Here is a 21,097-nt window from a genome sequence, read left to right on the forward strand (position 1 = left end):
AGACAAGGAAGCCAGGTGTGCTCCAGTCCATGGGGCCACAAAGAAATGAATATGACTTAGCAACTCAACAACAACAAACTGTAGACCACTGATGCTAAGAACTGCCACTAAGATTGGCCGGTAGGTACCAGAAGCCAGGAAAAGGCAAGGAAAGGTCCTTCCCTAGAGCCTTCAGAGGGCACGTGACCCTTTGGACAACTTGATCTTAGGCTCTCAGCATCCAGAGCTGTGAACAGATAAGTTTCTGTTGTTTTAAGCCACTCAGTTTATTGTACTTTGTCAAGGCAGCTTCAGGATGGAGGTAATAGGTATTGTGCTAAATTACGAATTTTGCAACAAAGAGTCAACTTAATCATGAGTATAAATGAGCCACTTTCGGGGACTTCAGAAAATCTGGGGAATACGATCAGTTTTTCCACAGGTGAAATAACTAAGCATGTATAATATGAGTATTAGTATTAACTTGATTTCCTTCATTAACTTGAACCCAACTGTAACTACAGAAGAATAAAGTTCAGGAGATTTCTCTTTACTCAGTGGAGCAGTAATACATAAAATATCTAATAATCACTGCTATTTATTGAATTCTAAGTACTGTCCATGGTGTTTTTAGTGTTCTCGAGAAGTTTCAATGAGTTAAAATTCCAAGAACACTGTGAAGTACTGGATCACTCAGGGCTTAACCAGGTCTGACCAGGAAACCACTATCTTGAATATTTAAAACAGAACAGATAGGAGGCCAACAAGGGATGCTGAAACACTTTGGAGTCACAACATCAGGATGGAAGTCAGTGGGAATGTAAATTAGTACAGCCACTATGGAGAACACTATAGAGGTTCCTTAAGAAACTAAAAATAGAACCACCATGTGACCCAGCAATCCCACTCCTGGGCATTTATCTGGAGAGAACTATAACTTAAAAAGATTCACAGATACATGCACCCCAATGTTCACTGCAGCACTGTTTTCAGTAGCCAGGACATGGAAGCAAGCTGAATGTCCATCAGCAGATGAATGGAGAAAGGTGTGGTACATGTATACAGTGGAATACTACTCAGCCACTAAAGGGAGTAAACTGTGCCATTTGCGGAGACATGGATGGACCTAGAGAGTATCATACATTGTGAAGTAAGTCAGAAAGACACAAACAAAATACCGTATATTAACACATATATGTGAAATCTACAAAAGTGGTATAGACGAGTCTATCTGCAAAGGAGAAATAGAGACACAGAGGTAGAGAACAAACGTATGGACACCAAGGGGGGAAGGGGGCATGGGAACTGGGAGACTGGAACTGACCTAGACAGGACTATGCAGAGAATAGATAACTAAGGAGAGCCTATTGTATAGACAAGGCTCTGTGGTGACCTAAATGGGAAGGAAATCCAAAAAGAGTGGGTATGTGTATACATATAGCTGATTCACGTTCTGTACGGCAGAAACTAAGACAGCAGTGTAAAGAAACTATACTCCAATAAAAAGTTAAAAAGAAAGAGAGGAAGCTGCTGTCACCCCTGGGCCGGAAGGACAAAGGCAGGAGGCAGTGCTGCAAGAGGCCGGGGGCAGGGGTAGGGGGTCAAGGTCAGGACGGAGCCACGGCAGGCCTCCACCAAGCGAGCTGGAGCTGTGGGGAACTGAAGGGAGCCTGGCCCAGGCGGGCGCGGCGGGAAGAGACCTGCCCGCCCGGTGGTCTCCTTCCCCCCACCCCACCCCCGTCCCGCCACCTGCTGGCTGAACTGAGTCGGAGGAGGGCACGCCCTGTGCCGCCCAGAGCAGAGCGGAGCCAGCGGCTCCAGCGGCAGGCAGGCTGGTACCACTTCCACCTCACTTCCAAGGTAAAAGGCTGAGGGCCCGAGGGATAAAGCCACGTGCCTGCGGCTACTCCCAGACCTGAGCTTCGAACCCGCAGTGCAGTCTGCCCCCCGGGCTCCTGCCCACTCATAATCTGCTGCACTGGGTTCCGGAGGAAAGTGGAGGTGGGGAGTCCATCATGAAGATCACCATAAACATACACAGGTCAGGAGGTAAAGACCTGTATTAGACCGGTATCTGTAAAACTGAATAAAACAGGTTTCCTTGAGAAATATGCCCAAGGCAAAAATTATTTAAGAAAAAGGAAGGACCTTTCGGTCATTAGAAAATATTTGAAAACAGAGAGACAATTTATTGAGCTGCCACAGTATTCAATTTCAAGTCAGAAAATGAGTGAGGCAGCACGATGAGAGTTTAATTCCCATTATCATTATAACAGATTGCACCTCCATGAAATAGCTTGAGACTCTGAAAGTCTGCACTTCCTTTTGTGAAACTTTGCAAGTTGCTTCTCTTTTATGGCTTCCTTTTGTCATCTGCCTCAGGGCACATGCTGGCTATGCTATTCTCAATAAGCAATAGTATTCTAAGGTTTTTTTGGTTTTTCTTTTGTAACTTTGAGCCATAAGCCTGAGATGACAGTAGTGAAATCAGAAGTGTTGATTCATGTACAATTTACTTTCTCTTCTAGGGGGTATAACATAAAATAACAAAGAATTATTTAGACTAGGAAAAACTGTTGCATTTTTCTTTCTTTTTTAAATGATGTGTTAGCTAAGTTTAATTAAGAAAATCAACAAGTCTACTCAAAATGATAATTACTTGAATTATGGGTGATACAAATGTTTTCTAAAAATATAAGTTGCAGAAAGGAAAAAACAGCTGAAGGAAACATAAATGTTCTTTCCAATGGATGTGGCATATGGGAGAGAGACTGCATATACAGATTAACTAGAGCCGATATTGCAGTTTCATCAAACCAAAGGCCAATCTGTATTGATTTAGGTAACCCTGCATTTTCTCTCACTTCAACAGCTGCATTTTCCCATTGCTCCAAATTATCCAGATGATTGTTTTAGCCATCCACTTTACTGTGCTTGTGGAGATAAACATAAGGTGCAATGGTTGCCATTTCATGCCAGTGAGCTAAAGCAAAACTATCCAGTAAAGGCCCCTGGGGCAATCCTTCAACATTAGACACTATCTAATGGCACCCCGCTCCAGCACTCTCGCCTGGGAAATCCCATGGGCGGAGGAACCTGTCGGGCTACAGTCCATGGGGTTGCTAGGAGTCGGACACGACTGAGCGACTTCCCTTTCACTTTTCACTTTCATGCATTGGAGAAGGAAATGGCAACCCACTCCAGTGTTCTTGCCTGGAGAATCCCAGGGACGGGGGAGCCTGGTGGGCTGCCGGGCTGCCGTCTATGGGGTCGCACAGAGTTGGACACAACTGAAGCGACTTACCAGCAGCAGCAATGACTACCTTCTCTGTGTCAGAAATGGAATATAAGGAGGATATGTGTGGGTCGTTGGCACTGGAAACGTATTGGATACAGGTGTCTGAATGGCTTGAATTATGGAACACTTAAAAAATCCGTCACAGACAAATACCATATGATATCACTCTATGTGGAATCTAAAACAAATGATACAAATGGACTTGTTTAAGAACAGAAACAGACTCACAGACATAGAAGACAAGCGTGTGGTTACCAGGGGGAAGGAAGATGGGAAGGGACAGTTAGGCAGGTTGGGACTGATATGTATACACTAGTATATTTTAAATGGATAACCCACAAAGTCCTACTGTATAGGACACGGAACTCTGATCAATATTCTATAATAACCTAAACTGGAGAAGAATGTGAAAAAGAATACATGTATATGTATAACCAAATCACTCTGCTCTACTCTTGAAACTAACACAACATTGTAAATCAACTAGACTTAAAAAAATAAAATTAAAAAAAATTTTAAGAAGCAAGAATCCACTAGACTATTACTGACACTCCAGGAAATATCAGAAAAAGAAATTTTTTTTTAAATGAGGACAGTTTTTTTTAACATAGTATCAGAGGAGAACATGCATAGGAAATAAGACTAGGAGACAAAATGGTTGTTAAGGTTTTGGAATCTTGATTTCTTTTTCCCCTTATTTTCCAGTGTTCTTATAATATGCTTACGATAGTTAGTTTTGTAGTTTAAAAATGTTTTATAGCTCCTTCACTGAAGCTTTTAAAAACAGCTTTAAGCTTTTTTCTTGTTCCCTTTCTCACTACTTCTTGTATGTATACTCCGTGCTCCTTTTCTTTCAGTTTGTAATTAAACATTTATTCATACAATTTACTGATTAATGCTTGTCCTCTGCTAAGCTCCTCAAATGCAGAACTCATGTTTGTCAATGCCTTTTATCCCCAGTACATGGCATATGACACACACTTCATTAAAAAAAAAAAAAATCTTGACTAATGAATAAATGAGAGAACAGAAAAAAATGAGGACACTTTAAGAGACCTCTGGGAAAATATCAACTGTACTAACAGTTGCATGATAGCAGTCCCAGAGAAGAGAGAAAGAAGCGGCAGGGACATACATGAAGACAAAAGAGCTAAAAAATTTCCTAACCTGTGAAAGGATACAGACATCCAGGTCCAGAAAGCACAGAGTCCTGAGTAAGACAAACTGAAAGAAGTCAGCCCAAGACACATGATAATTAAAACGGTAAAAATTGAAAACAAACAGAAAATATTAAAAGCAGAGACAAAGAGACCTGTTACATGCAAATAAATTCCCATAAGACTGTCAACTGACTTTCCAGCAAAACTCTGCAAACCAGAAAGGAATCACACAATGTCATCGAAATGGTGAGAGGGAAAAACCTACAACCAAGAGCTTTCTACCTGGCAATACTATCATTTAGATCTGAAGGAAAGAAGAGTTTTATAGACAAGCAAAAGCTAAGCATTCAGTACCACTGAATAGTCTTCACAAGAATGTTACAAGGAGCTTCTACGAGGCTTTCTTGGTGGCTCAGATGGTCAAGCGTCTGCCTGCAATGCAGGAGACCCAGGTTCAGTCCCTGGGTTGGGAAGATCCCCTGGAGAAGGAAATGGCAAACCACACCAGTACTCTTGCCTGGAAAACTCCATGGACAGAGGAGCCTGGTAGGCTACAGTCCATGGGATCGCAAAGAGTCAGACATGACTGAGCGGCTTCACTTTCTTTCTTTATGAGCAGAAAAGTCCTCAACTAGAAATATGAAAATTACGAAATGAAAAACCTCACTGGCAAAGGCAAACATACACTAGATCAACCACTTGTAAAGCTAATAGGAAGGTTAAAAGACAAAAGTAGTAAAATCATTTACATCTACAATAAGTAGTGAAGGGAGACAAAAAAAAAGATGTAAAATACGGTGTCAAAACGTTTAATGTGTGTCACGGTGTTAAAATGCAGGCTTGTCAGAATGCTTTTGAACTTAAGACATCAACTTAATCACACACGCACACATATAGTTGTTGCTGTTTAGCTGTGTCCGACTCTTTGTGACCCCATGGATTATAGCATACTAGTCTCCTCTGTCCTCTTCTATCTCCCAGAATTTGCTCAAATTCAAATCCTTTGAGTCAGAGATGCAATCTAATCATCTCATCCCCTGCTGCCCCCTTCTTTTGCCTTCAGTCTCTCCCAGCATCAGGGTCTTTTCTAATGAGTTGGCTCTTTACATCAGGTGGCCAAAGTACTGGAGCTTCAGAGTCAGCAACAGTCCTTCCAATGAATATTCAGAGTTGATTGCCTTTAGGATTGACTGGCTTGATCTCCTTGCAGTCCAAGAGACTCTCAAGAATCTTCTCCAGCACCACAATTCAAAAGCATCAGTTTTTCAGTGCTCAACCTTCTTTATGGTCCAACTCCCACATCCATACATGACTACTGGAAAAACCATAGCTTTGATTATATGGACCTTTGTCTGCAAAGTGATTTCTCTACTTTTAAATACACTTTCTAGGGTTGTCATCGTTTTCCTTCCAAGGAAGAAGCATCTTTGAATTTCATGACTACAGTCACTGCCTGAAGTGATTCTGAAGCCCCAGAAAATAAAATCTGCCACTGATTCCACTTTTGCCTTTCAGTTTGCCATGAAGTGATGGGACCAGATGTCATGATCTTAGTTTTTGAATGTGGAGTTTCAAGCCAGCTCTTCCACTCTCTTTTTTCACCTTCATCAAAAGGCTCTTTAGTTCTTCTTCACTTTCTGCCATTAGAGTGGCATCATCTGCATCTGAGGTTGTTGATCTTTCTCCCAACAATCTTGATATACAGATACATCACTCTTCTGGGCATGCTTGTCTATTAACTCATCTCAGCTAAATCCACCTGATGGTCCCTGCTCCACCTGGTCTTCCTCTTTCCCCCGACAGCAGCAAGCTCTCCTGGACTTGTTTCCATGGTGACGGCAGAAGTTCGATAGACAGGGTAAGTCCCAATACACATGCCAGGGTCAACCTCTTCTGCTTGCACTGGGGGCTAACATTCTATTGGCCAAAGCACGCTCCGTGACTGACCAACGCTAGCATCACGGGGCTGAGCAGGTCATGCTGCCCACACTGGGGCGAGGGTGAAGCCTTGCAACCCTATGAATCTGCCGCCTTCAGGTGAGTGTGGTGAGCCGGCAAGCAGGGCCACAGAGCCACTGACGACCGAAGTTTACTGCCTTTCCTATGTGCTTGGGAAGTGAACTTCCTGCGGTTCCTCCATAAATTTCGAAACTTCTTGTGCTTCTGTGGCTGGCCTTCATGTCAGGTTTGAGCCTATTCAAAAGGAAAGAGTCATTATTTCAGAACTATAGGAGTACTCGCAGAGCAGACAAACATCAATTTTTTTACAGCAGCAGGCAGAATCATTTACATTGAATCGTATTTCACTCTCCCTCCACAGTTCTAATATTCCTCTTCATATTTCAGCAGAAGGTTTAATTTTTCACTTTGACACTGTGATTCAACCTCCTCTTCAATAGCTTATATGTATAGAAAGCATATTTATAAATCTCAGTAATGGATCCTTTTGTTCTTTGAAAAGAAAATCAGATATTAACAGTATTTCAACAAGTACATTCATATGCTGAGGTTTTCTCAACAGACATTTTTTTCTAGATTTCTCTCCTTTGCATGTGGATTTGTGACTGTATTCATTAAGTTCTGAAATATAGTTGGTCCTCAATAAATGTCTGTTGAATAAATAAATGAATGTGCTAACATATGTTTGAGCATCCATCAATTCTCAACCGGTAATGCCCACAGAGGAAAGCTGATACTGGTCATAAAATATGTAAACAAAATTACTTCCACCCAATTGCAGCAACCAGAAGGAATGGATGGTCCAAGATCTTTACATCTTTCATACCAAAATTTCACATCATCAGGAGAAGATGAATCCCAGGAACGAAACAAACTTAGCTAAGAGCAAGTGTGGTTCATCAGAGCTTTTGTAACAGTGAAAACCTTCATCAGTAAGGGAACTGTGATGCAAACATAGGAATCTGTCATAGAATGAACACTTTCAAAATTTTTAACAGGAGGATAGTTCTTTACAATGTCGTGTTAGTTTCTGCTGCACAACGTGAATCAGCTGTATGTACACATATAGCCTCTTCCTCTCGAGCCTCCCTCCCAGCACCCCACTCTAAGGCCGGACCCCGGGGGCCATGATGGGCCACCCCTCCTATCCCTCCCGCCGGCGGGGGACGTCCCTAACGGAAAGAGCCCCCCAGATCCCGGGGACCAATGACAGCACACTTCGCCAGCTAAAGCCGCCCCACCCCAGCCACGTAGAAGGACCTATCAGCCCGCGACGCCTCGGCCTGGCGACCTATCCGAACCCCCTTCCGTTAACCTGACCATCCCTCTGCAACAAATACATATAAGCCACCTCCAACACGGTCCGTTCGCGGAGTTCCTCGACCTGCCTCGTTCGTGTCCGGGAACCCCGCCCGAGAACCCTTCGCCATTAAAAAGCCTGTGAGACACTCTTTTGGTGTCCTGGTCTTTTACCTAACACCCACCCCACCCATCTAGGTCATCACAGAGTGACAGGCTGAGGATCTAAAGTTTAAAATGGCTAGTGTGAGGTATTGTAGGAATTTTTTTTAAAAGAAAGATACAAAATTGTATGATCAATATATTTATATTTAGGCAAAGATTTACATAAAAGCTATAAATGAATGCACAAAAAAATTATAAGTGGTTGTGTTTTCATAGTACTTGCAGATGGAGTGTTTTTTCTCTTTGATTTCTAAACTTTCTCTGACTTTTTTTTTTTCCTTTTAAAATTTGCACAGAAGAGAAAAGAAAGTAAAAACTAAGCCTCTAATTTACCCCCTTGGTAAACCATCTGTAAAACTCCAATCTTACAAAAATGTATTGAATGAATCCAGACACAGCATTATGCTACTAACGTTCTGCCCACTTGGTAGACTTGGGAGATGGCACCCAGGGAGAATAATGTTCATGGAAGAGTCAGGTCCACAATCCTTTACCTGCAATTCTGAAATCCAAAACGCTCTGAAGACTAAAAGCTTTTGGCAAAGCATTTGATGGCAAAATCTGACCAGAACTGACCAGGGGCTACCTTCACCACTTAGTGTGACTATTCCTCTGTCTCACTGCAGAAAGCTAAGTGTGTTGATTGCAGGATGCTGTCTAGTCTGATGTGTGGAGTAATATGTGGCATATTACCCACATTGCCTTCCAAAATCTAAAAGCTCAGGTTGCAAGAGTTTTCTAGAAAGGATTATGGGCTTATATTATTTCTTCTTCAGGGTCAGTAACACGGTAACAGCAGCAATTCTCATCATAATATGACTATAGTCTCCAGAGGTTACTATTTTCACATCCACTACGTGTCAGACAACATTTTCGTTTCAGGCGGATTCCTCTGTATACTCTTATTTCATTTAATCTTCACAACAATGCTATGAAGAAGCTGTTACCATCTCAGCTTTAGGGTGGAAGCAGTGATGTTTTGAGAGCCATAATTGACTGCACAGTCACACCGTGGCCCACAGTGCTGTTGGCAGTGGGGAGGCCTCCCTGGAGCACTTCAGCAGTGGAGACAACCTTCTTCTCAGTTGTGTTTCTACCTAGGGGCTTCCCAGGTGGCTATGCCAGTGCAGGAGATGCAAGAGACTCAGATTCGATCCCTGGGTCAAGAAGATCCCCTGGAGAAGGAAATGGCAACCCCCTCCAGTACTCTTGCCTGGAAAATTCCATGGACAGAGGAACCTGGTGGCTACAGCCCATGGGGTCACAAAAAGCCGGACATGACTGAGCACACGGCATACACATTACTCATTCTATAATACTTCCCTTCCTTGCCTAGGGAAACTCCACTCCTGTACCTCTTCTCGGTCCCTTAGCCCTGATTTAGGGCAGGCAGCCATTCACCTCATCAACTGGCCGATCTCTAAAGCACTCAGTGTTGAATACTCTGGTCTTCCCAGCCTTGCTAGGAAAGAGATGTATCATTTACAAAGCAGTTTCTGTGCGTCAGGGACATGGCTGTCCATGCAGCACCGTTCATCTTCCCATCAGGAATCAAGGTGGATATTATTATTTTCATTTTTGGGTGAAGATCTCAGAATTGTTTTGAAAAAAACTACTGTCTATTGCGTGACAACATAATCATAGTGCTTATCAAAGTACAGTTGGCTGATGAAAGTCTTCTCAGAATCATGGAGACCCGTTTCCCTTGCCAGGCCAACCAAATCAAAATATCCGGAGATGGAGCCCTGGCGCCTGCACGTAAGGTGCCCCTCCCAGAGAACAGACACTGGAAGGTTTGAGCCTGGCCTGGCCGGAAACCAAACTGCCCGGCATTCCAATCCAGACCCCTCCACATCCTGGCTGAGTGACCTTCACTGAGTCTCTTACACTCCCCGAGCCTCCAGTGTCTTATGTATAAGGTGGGGCCACTCACCTTCATGCCTCGTCGGTTGTGGAGGATGAACAAAGTACCCTACGATGTGATGTTCTCACTTACCGTAAGACAGACATTCAAGAAATGATGTTGAAAAGTGAATAGAGTGAATAGATAAAAGAATGAAGAAATAAACTAAAACCTATCTGACTTTTCTGGCTGTGCTGGCTATGCTAATTTGCCTGGGTGTCTCTTTTTTTAATTTCCCGCAAAGCCTGCCTGTTGACTCAACTTGGAGGAGGCATGCTTAAAGACTAAATGTCTCTCTTGTACACTTAATGCCACTTTATTTGTGCTTGGATCTGAGTTCACACAAAACCACGATCAGTGAGATCAAAGATGTTTGCAGGCATTGATGGTCCACACTGGCATTTCTGAGCTTGTTCACAGTGATGGAAACACTCTTGAGAAAATCCTGAGGTTAGAGCAATCCAGGCCTCACTTGTAAATAATGTTATTGGGTGTCTAGAAAAAACCTTTGAGCATAGGTGGCCTTTTCATAATGCAAGCCCCGGGCAGGGAGGCGGTTTCTGAGTTTTATCATGCTCGCAGTCATAAAATGACAAATTCTGGCCCCAAGAACTCTGTTTCTATTACTGGCTTTGGTCATTTCTGAAGTTTCCTTTGGCTATTTTTAGAAGTTGATAATCTATCCTGAAATACCTAACGTTTAGTTCATGAAGCAGAGGGATACTGCATCTCATTAATCATCTTTCTCATATAAAATGAGCTAGTTTTAAGACTATTTTTCAGATGGGAGAATTTAGGCAGTGTCTTGAGGCCAAGTACCATTTGAGTCAGCAAGCTTCAGTCCCAAGCCATTTGTGCAGACATGTAAAGGTTAAGTTTCTAATCTCAAAAGCTTTCGTGTGTTGTTTCTTTGTTTTGTTTTTAAAGAAAATTGATGAATGTGTTGGAGAAGGAAACGGCAATCCACTCCAGTACTATTGCCTGGAAAATCCCATGGACAGAGGAGCTTGGTAGGCTACAGTCCATGGGGTCGTACTGAGATATTTTCGCTGAGATTTTCAGAGGGCAGATCTTGTCTGTGTGCCATTGTGGTCCTCTTACCACTGAACCGGCAAGTGCCTTCACTTGCGTAATCAGTGACAGGGCTCAAAGGCCCCGTATTGTGGGGCTGTGCTGCTCGGCCGTGTCCAGCTCTACGCGACTGCGTGGACTGTAGCCTGCCAGGCTGCCCTGAGCGTGAAACTTTCCAGGCAAGAACACTAGAGTGGGTTGCCGTTTCCTCTTCCAAAAGTCCCCATGGACAGACTTTACTCCATGCACAATCTGCGAAGAATCATTCTCAGAAACTCAAGCTGAAGCCATCAGGAGAAGGCAGCGTTTCAGGTTCTCTGCCAACACCTGCGTCGCATGCTTCGGAGACCCCGCTTCTCAGGGTCTTCTTTTTATCACAGTTGACCCACAGACCATGTGGGGGCTAGGGAGTGCTAGCTGCCACACAGTTCAAAATCCATGTATAACTATACAGTCGGCCCTTCTGTTCAGGGTTCTGCACCTTTGGAGTCAACTAACTTCGGGCCATGCAGTACCACAGCACGTATTCACTGAGACAATATCTGTGCGTGAGAGGACCCACACAGGTCAAACCCATGTCGCTCAAGGGTCTGCTGCATATCAGTGCGTTATGTCGTGGATCGATGCACTGCACGTGGATCCATAACGAGCATCAGAATATAGTGTGGAGGACACAGAGAGGCTGAAGGCAGAAAGCATATGCATCAGTTTTGCCCAGACTGTAATAATCTTGAAAACGACAACAAGAGAAAAGCACAGACTGGGCTGCCCAGGTGGTGCAGAGGTGAAGAATCCACCTGCCGGTGCAGGACACGGGTTTGATCTCTGGTCCGGGCACATTTCACACGCTGCAGAGCAGCAAAGCCCGTGTGCCCCAGCTACTGAGCCCACACCACAGAGCCCGTGCTCTGCAACACGAGAAGCCACCACCATGAGAAGCTTGCCCGCCGCAGCTAGAGAGTAGCCCCCACTCGCCTCAACCGGAGGAAGCCGAGCAGCAACAAAGACCCAACACAGATAAAAACAAAGATGATTGATTTTAAAAAATAACTGAAGGGCGACAGAGTTGAGGACACCTGGGTTTGTGCTCCAGACTTCACTTCACACACCGTACTGCATAGCCTTGAGCAGCTTCTGCCGATCCTTGTTAGAAACAAAAGGACAATTCCCAAATGGAGTCACTTACGCTAAGCCCCACCTCATCAAACTGAGGCTTAGCTTCTCTTACAGTCTCAGCTCTCCAGGAAATTGAATCTTGAACCAGTCAATCAGAAATCACCTGATCAACACCAACCATTTGATCTGCCTGATGGACCCTTGGGAGCCCCTGAAGGAAAGTACTCTTGCAGTCAGGAACCCACTTTCTGTCTGGTATAACGTCCTTGTTCTGGCTCCCTACCAAAGTCTTCCATCTTGAACAACTTGGAGCTCCTTTCTATCTGACAGACTGGATGTCGTCTGATTTGAATCAATGTTTGCTCAGATAAACTTCTAGAATTTTTAACATGCCTCAATTTATTTTTTGACACCCTCTGTGGAATAAAGGCTTCTGGGAGTGATAACAAGACAATATAGAGCTGGTATGTATCGGTGCGTGGTGTGCACGACATGTGAAGTTCCCAGCTGCAAACCACTGTATTATGTGCTGGCTGAGAGCCTGGGCTAAGGTCTTAGATGACCCAAGTTTGCATCTATGGCTGCTGCTCACTGTGTGATTTGGGATGAGTTAATTCACCTTCCTGGGCTTCGGTTCCCTGACCTGTAAAATGGAGATAATAACAGCAGCTACTTCACAGGGCTGCTGGGAGAAGTCAATCTATTAAAACAAGCAGTAGAGCAAGCGCATCAGGAAGGGCTTGCTGTCCTCATCCTCATCACGACTCTTCAGACTGACACTTCACACTTACGGAAGTTGTGTCTAACTTGATCACCACTGGGGTATTTACTGTGCTGTTCAATAAAGTATCACTTTAGTCCCTTTCTTCAAACAGTTTCCCCCTAAGATGTTCTAAGTTATAGTTGCAGATCACCCACTAAAAGGATCTACTTGATTATTTCTAAATTCCAAAGCAATTTAGAACATTTTTTTTTAACATATCTGCCCCTTCCATCTAAATTTCCAACCCCTGGAGTACAGATAGTATTTAAAACCACACAGAACCCAACAAAGGTTATTTCAATAATTGACACAACTGCTTAGCAGTATTGTGGAGAAAATATGAAAGCTTTTTGTTAGGTCAAGGCCTTTGGGATGAATGGTGATCTGCAGCTTTCTGAGTATCCTTACCTTAATTTCAGGGCTGATAAAATCCTTTTCTCCACAGGGATTCTGTCTTGAGTGAGGATTTAAAAGGAGCCTGGCTTTCTAGGGCTCCTCTCTTTCCAGGCTCAATCTGAGCCTTGCCCTTTACTAACATCAAATTCATTTTGGATAAGCAGGAAAAGAGAGGCAAAGATTATGCTTCTTCAAAAGGCTTAACCAGCATCCAGCCTAAAGCAGTTTCCCCAGAGGACACAACTTGGTTTTTCCCACTGCTTGATCTTTAAGGCACCATGCATGAACGGAGAGGCAGTGACCCCAACAGACTTGTGGAAAGATCCAGGGCCCAGCCCTGCCCTGTGCTATCTCTCTCTCTCTTTTTTTTTTTAAACTATTGGACTGTAGTTAAAATATTGTATTAGTTTCAGGTGTACAGCAAAGTGACTCAGTTATGGATATACACATAACCATTGATTTTCAGATTCTTTTCACATATAGGTCATTACAGAATATTGAGTTCCCTGTGCTCCACAGTAGGTCCTTGTTGATTATCTTTTTTATGTATATGTATGTGTATATGTCAATCCCAAATTCCTAATTTATCATTTCTCCCCATGTTTTCTCTTTGATAACCATACGTTTGATTTCAAGTTCTTTAAGTCCATTTCTTTTTGTGAATAAGTTCATTTGTACCACTTGTTAAATTACATTCCATGTGAGCTCTGTCTTAAATTCTGTGAATGCCCCTAGCATCTTTCCAATCTATTCTTCCTTTTTTCTCAAGTTGAGCAGTGTTTATTTCTGATGCTTGCAACATATGTAATCTTAGCAAATATATTTATGGAGCACTTACTTTAAGTCTAACCCTGGGCCACATCCTTTTTTTAATCCCCTAACCTTCATGATAGAGTACTCCTATTATCAGCCTGTATTTTACAGATGGGGAAGCTGAGGCAGAGAGAGGTCACATGACTTTCTGCGAGTTACACAGCCAGTTGGTAGAAAAACTGTAGTTTGAACCCACAGACTAGCTTGAACATGCCTGCAGTGGCCCACATGTCCCCTGGAGGGGTTCCTCTGGGAAAAAGCACACTGATACTTGTTATGCTTGTAGAGACAGGTGACATTTGAGTGACTGAGGTGTGAATGGTGTGCTTTTTGGTAGGAAAGACTGAAAAGATGTTACTTCCAATGGTTCAAAAACAAAAAGATCAAAAATAATGAAAGGACAAGTGCTTCTTTGAAAAGTGAAAGCATCCATGTCCATGGACAGGACTCGGGCAGAACACAGATGACTTCGTGCTAGCAGAACCAAGAATGAGCCAAAAGTGGCAGAAGTCTCAGGATTCCAAGTATGAGAGCAAGATGAGGAAGGGGGCGCCTGTTTCAGCTGCATATTTCCCCACCCCGACTCTGCCCCCTCCCAACTCCAGATGCCTTCCTGCCTCCTCACACCTCTCCTCTCTGTTGGTCTCGTCATTGCTTTCGAGGTTCTGACGCATCTTCACTTTTTATGTATCTGAGCCTGTCTCTCCTCGGTGGATCCAGGTGGTCAGGTCACCCCTGAAGGAGGAATGTCCCCTCAGAGGGATTTGGACTGGAACCACTCCAAGACAGGGCTCCTAAGTGGAGAATGTGACGAACGTTTTCTGGGGTCTTTTTTTAATTGACCTATAGTTGATATACAATGTTGTGCTAACTACTGCCATATAGCAAAGTGATTCAGTGAAACATATATATACATTCTGTTATTTTATATTCTCCTCCATTACGTTTACCACAGGATACTAAATAGAATTCCCTGAGTGATACAGAAGGACCTTGCTGTTTATCCCTTCTATATGTAATAGTGTACACCGGCTAACCCCAACCTCCCACTCCACTCCTCCCCCACCCACCATCCCACCCCCCTACCCCCACTTAGCAACCACAAGCCTGATTTCTATGTCTCTGAGTCTGTTTCCATGTTGTGGATATGTTCATTTGTGTCATATTTTAGATTCCACATCTAAGTGATATCACATAGTATTTGTCTCTGTCTGACTTCATTTAGTCCAGTAATCTCAAGGTCCATTCATGTTCCTCCAAATGGCATCATTGCATTCTTTTTTATGGTTGAGTAATAGTCTATTCCCTGGTGGATCAGGGGTAAAGAATCTGCCTGCCATTGCAGGAGACACAGGATTGATCCCTGGGTTGGGAAGATCCCTGGAGATGGAAATGGCAACCCACTCCAGTGTTCTTGCCTGGAGAATCCCATGGGCAGAGGAGCCTGGCGGGCTACAGTCCACAGGGTCGCAAAGAGTCGGACGTGACTGAGTGACCCCCCGCCGCCACCGCGACATTCCGTTGTATACATGCACTTCTTCATGCGTTCCTCTGTCGATGGACGTTGAGGTTGCTTCCATGTCCAGGCTGTTGTAAATTCTGCTACAGTGAACACCGGGGAGCATGTGTCTTTTCAAACATGGCTTTCTCCAGACATATGCCCAGGAGCGGGATTGCCGGATCATACGGTGATTCTATTTTCTCTTTTTCTGAGGATCCTCCATACTGTCTGCCACAGGGGCTGCTCCACTTCAGGCTGCCACCAACATCCTGACAAATGTTCATTGTGACCCCAACCGCCATCCATTTCAAGCCCCCCATGTGCCCAGCCTAGGGCTGAGCTCTTTTCTATGCCCTCTCATTCCACCCACACCCGCTCTGACAGGTAGGTATTATTTCTCTAATTTAGAAACGCAGAAACTGAGACTGAGAGATTCCAAGTCGTGTGAGCCAGGACGCCTTTGACTCCAGGCCACAGGAACCAGCTCTGGCTAACAAGCAGAAGACGGTGTCTGCGGACGGGAAGGTAGCAGCCCCCTGCATAGACAGAGAACCAGGAAACAAGACTGGAACAGCAACTCCCAGCTCAGGAATCACTCACAGAGTTGTCCAGTGTGTCTATTGCGGTAAGTGGGCACCACGGTTTTTATCAAACCTTTCTCAGGACTCAGGTCCTAAGGGAGCAGTGGCTTAGCCAGGAAAGGGCAGCTTGCCCACGTTTAGTGCCACCAAGAGAGACCAGAGAAGAGGGAAGATGTTTCCTCAAGGGAGAGAGGAGGAAGGACAGTGGGGAAAAAATGCAGTCTGCGACCTGGATGTCCCACCGTGGCAGAAACAAGATTCAGACCCAGGTCCTCCTGACACGCAGCTGTAGCACCTTTCTTGAGGGCTGAAAGGGAGATGGGAGGCAGGTTACGGTTGCCGCTGGGCCTCGTTGTCTAGCAAAACTGACAAGGAACAGAGCCCAGGGCGAGAGACGGAGCAGGAGCTGAGTAAGTTCTTGTTGGTGCAAACAAACCAAGAAGATGCAGAAGAAAGCCAGGACACACTGACTCCCCTTCCCCTTCAGGGGGAACAGGCACCTGTCTGTCATTCTCCAAATTCATCCGCCTGGACCATACATGGCTTGAGGCTCTGAGCGGAATTAAAAGCCTGGGCTCTTATTTTCTTTATGAAACCCACGCATGGTCAGCTGACCCCGTCGCCCAGGAGACAGCAGCCCAGCTGGTGTGTGTGAGGGCAGGCGACGCACACAAGGGGTCTTCCCTTTCCGGAAAAGAAAACAAACCACAGTACCCACACACTGCTCCCTACTCTCAAAGGCAACCTGGACATGCCTTAGAAGGAAAGGTTCTGAGCTAGGGATCCGATGCTCTTCCTAACTCAGAGTCTTAAAAGACTATGGAAAGGAGCAGATACAAAGCGATGTGCTATTTTAACAAAAGAAAACAGAAGAATCGTGTAACAGGGCCGGGGGGAGGCAGGGAGCGGGTGTGGGCTGCTGTCAGAAAGAGAATGCCATTCTCAAGAGGATCAGGTTTCTCTCTTGGAGTTTCCTTGGTTCTGAAATCTAGGAAGGGACTTGTCATCTTTAAAGCACTACTTGGACTTAACATAAAAAATAAACTCTGGAGAAATCATACCTTTAGAGGTGACCCCATTGATCCTGTGACCAGTGGCATTCACAGGGCCAGACATCACTGGAACAGTGACGGTCACTTGGGTTCAAATATGAGATCTCAGCCATGAGATTAAGAGCTGGAGAAACTGCTAAGTTCATTTCTGTCATTCCCAAGGTCAGGCTTTCACAGTAATAGCTGAAAATAGTTCATTGCCGAAAGAATAAGGAGGCTGCTGACATGAACAAAGATGAAGGCGACCCTAGAAATCATCAGCCCTGGACAAAAAGCTGAATGCTTCTGTAGGTGAGGATGGAGTTTTTAAAAGGAGGAACCACAGTTTTGGCGGGGGGGAACCTCAAAGCAAAATTCATACGAAATATTTTATTTTGACCATCATCAGAGCTCAGTACATCTGTTTTGTGTCCCTAGGACAGGCCTTTGGAGAACTAACCTAGACTTTTTCCTTTCTTGTGAATTAAAAATCAATAAACTTGGACTCAAGTTTCCTCCAGGCTCAGAGACATCACAATTCTTTTTTTAATAATGAGAATTGTAGGTAGGGCTTCCCTGGTGGCTCAGACAGTAAAGAATCTGCCTGCAACGCAAGAGACACGGGTTATCATCCCTGGGTCAGGAAGATCCCCTGGAGGAGGCCATGGCAACCCTCTCCAGTATTCTTGCCTGGAGAATTCCATGGACTGAGGAATCTGGCAAGCTACAGCCCATGGGATTGCCAAGAGTCGGACACGACTGAGCAACTAACACACAACACACATTGTAGGTAGGGAGGAACTGTAAATTGGATCACTGCTATTTCTTCAGGAACACTTGAAACTAAGATCACAACACAAGTGGTGTGCTTGATATACCAACTATTACAGACATTGTGATTAAGCTCCATTCAGTTCAGTTCAGTTCAGTCGCTCAGTCATGTCCGACTCTGCGACCCCATGAATCACAGCACGCCAGGCCTCTCTGTCCATCACCAACTCCTGGAGTTCACTCAAACTCATGTCGATCGAGTCCGTGATGCCATCCAGCCATCTCAACCTCTGTCATCCCCTTCTCCTCCTGCCCCCAATCCCTCCCAGCATCAGAGTCTTTTCCAATGAGTCAACTCTTCACATGAGGTGGCCAAAGTATTGGAGTTTCAGCTTTAGCATCATTCCTTTCAAAGAAATCCCAGGGCTGATCTGCTTCAGAATGGACTGGTTGGATCTCCTTGCAGTCCAAGGGACTCTCAAGAGTCTTCTCCAACACCACAGTTCAAACGCATCAATTCTTCGGTGCTCAGCCTTCTTCACAGTCCAACTCTCACATCCATACATGACCACTGGGAAAACCATAGCCTTGACTACATGGACCTTAGTTGGCAAAGTAATGTCTCTGCTTTTGAATATGCTATCTAGGTTGATCATAACTTTCCTTCCAAGGAGTAAGCGTCTTTTAGTTTCATGGCTGCAGTCACCATCTGCAGTGATTTTGGAGCCCCCAAAAATAAAGTCTGACACTGTTTCCCCATCTATTTCCCATGAAGTGATGGGACCGGATGCTGTAATCTTCATTTTCTGAATGTTGAGCTTTAAGCCAACTTTTTCACTCTCCTCTTTCACTTTCATCAACAGGCTTTTTAGTTCCTCTTCACTTTCTGCCATGAGGGTGGTGTTATCTGCATATCTGAGGTTATTGAGATTTCTCCTGCCAATCTTGATTCCAGCTTGTGTTTCTTCCAGCCCAGTGTTTCTCATGATGTACTCTGCATAGAAGTTAAATAAGCAGGGTGACAATATACAGCCTTGACATACTCCTTTTCTTATTTGGAACCAGTCTGTTGTTCCATGTCCAGTTCTAACTGTTGCTTCCTGACCTGCATATAGGTTTCTCAAGAGGCAGGTCAGGTGGTCTGGTATTCCCATCTCTTTCAGACTTTTCCACAGTTTATTGTGATCCACACTGTCAAAGGCTTTAGCATAGTCAATAAAGCAGAAATAGATGTTTTTCTGGAACTGTCTTGCTTTTTCCATGATCCAGCAGATGTTGGCAATTTGATCTCTGGTTCCTCTGCCTTTTCTAAAACCAGCTTGAACATCAGGGAGTTCACGGTTCACGTATTGCTGAACCCTGGCTTGGAGAATTTTGAGTATTACTTTACTAGCGTGTGAGATGAGTGCAATTGTGCGATAGTTTGAGCATTCTTTGGTATTGCCTTCCTTTGGGACTGGAATGAAAACGGACCTTTTCCAGTCCTCTGGCCACTGCTGAGTTTTCCAAATTTGCTGGCATATTGAGTGCAGCACTTTCACAGCATCATCTTTCAGGATTTGAAAGAGCTCAACTGGAATTCCATCACCTCCACTAGCTTTGTTTGTAGTGATGCTTTCTAAGGCCCACTTGACTTCACATTCCAAGATGTCTGGGTTGGTCATAACTTTCCTTCCAAGGAGTAAGCGTCTTTTAATTAGGAAGGTCCAATTAGGGAACATTGGGAGAATTCCTCAGTGTTTCTCTAATAGTTCATGAGACACTCAAGTTCTTACCCCTTCCTACTGTGTGGTAGAAATAGACAATGTTAAAATTCAAAGAAATTCAAAGAACAAATTTTGGGAAGACAGACAATGGGCATATCACCAATCAATGAATGCTACCTTTCATGTCTTGAAAAGACCACCAAGGAAAACAAAACAGTATAACGTGACAAGGCACCTATTTTTGTGCTGTGCTCAATCACTCAGGCCTTCCCTGACCCAGGGCCCCAGGGCCTCTTGCGTCTCCTGTAAGGGCAGATGGATTCTCCACCACTATCGCCACCTGGGGAGCCCATATATTTGTAATCTATATTTAATTAGTAAACACACTTTTAGGAAACAAATGTTGGTTTTTGTTATGTTTCTTTCTACTGCCATTTCCCTTTCTTGCCATTTTAGCCATTCATTTAACTTTTCTGAGCTAAATAAACATATTTCTTCTGAGATGGATTGTCTACAGATCTAAATTAATCTCAAAGTACTTCAGTACTTTTCATGCCAGAATTCATGTTTTAGTAAACTATTAATAAGACAGGGGTTTCAGAGTAAATAATTCAATAGTGCAAAAGCTTGGTTGCAAGCTTTTTTAAATAATATAGCATAACCAAAAAATCCATTTTTATTAGGATATCCAGGAAGATATAAATGTATGTTCTTAATAGTTCTAATATATTTTGGATAGAATACTTAAGCACTTCATACAAAGTCACAAAGACATGAAAATGAAAAAGCAAAATAGTGAAAGGGAAATGAATTATAATCGTAACTGAAGAAGGGGATTTAGCTCTGACACATCAAATAGGAAGGATGTCTCTGAATCCTGACAGACTGTTTCTTTCTCATTAGTGGCAGTATCAGTTTCTGACTGACAGTTCTTAAAAAAATTATTCTTGTACTGACACAAAGTCTTTAAATTCCTTATTGCACTTTATTTTTTAAAGTAACTCTTGATTCTTCTCACTAAAAGGGACAAAAAGATTCTGAGAAAGGAAATTCAGTCATAATCCACAAATCTAAATTTAGCCTGAAATTCAGTCACTACCAACTCTTTAGCCAGAGCTGTTAAAAAAAAAAAAAAGTAAGAAAATGCGTATTCACTTTCCTTTCCTTTGATTTTCACTGTCAGGAAAATACTTGAGTTCAGTGAAATGGCCTGGAGGCAGACAGAAAAACACAGGAGAAGCAAAATCTCTACATAACCCACCAGCTCAACAACCAATCCCCAGATTACACTTGATGATATTGTCACAGCTTCCAGGATTTTAGAAAAAAACACTAGAACTCTCAGAAAAGTGAATGAGATTGCCATGCCAGTAGAAAGAAAATGCAACTCAATCTTCCTAAAATCCCCATCTCTAAAGGAAACTATTGAATCTCTTTCCCATAGCATCAGATTGTTGAAGAGGGAGGATAGAGAGAGAGGATGAAAGCTAAGATTAAAGAGACCTAGAGAAACGTGACTCAAAATGTAACAGAAAACAAGGGGGCTATTTTCTGGAAGCAAATGGCTCCCAGTGACATAAGCAGC

The sequence above is a fragment of the Ovis canadensis genome, chromosome 26 (assembly GCF_042477335.2).
Source record: "Ovis canadensis isolate MfBH-ARS-UI-01 breed Bighorn chromosome 26, ARS-UI_OviCan_v2, whole genome shotgun sequence".
In the NCBI taxonomy this organism is placed as follows: Eukaryota; Metazoa; Chordata; class Mammalia; order Artiodactyla; family Bovidae; genus Ovis; species Ovis canadensis.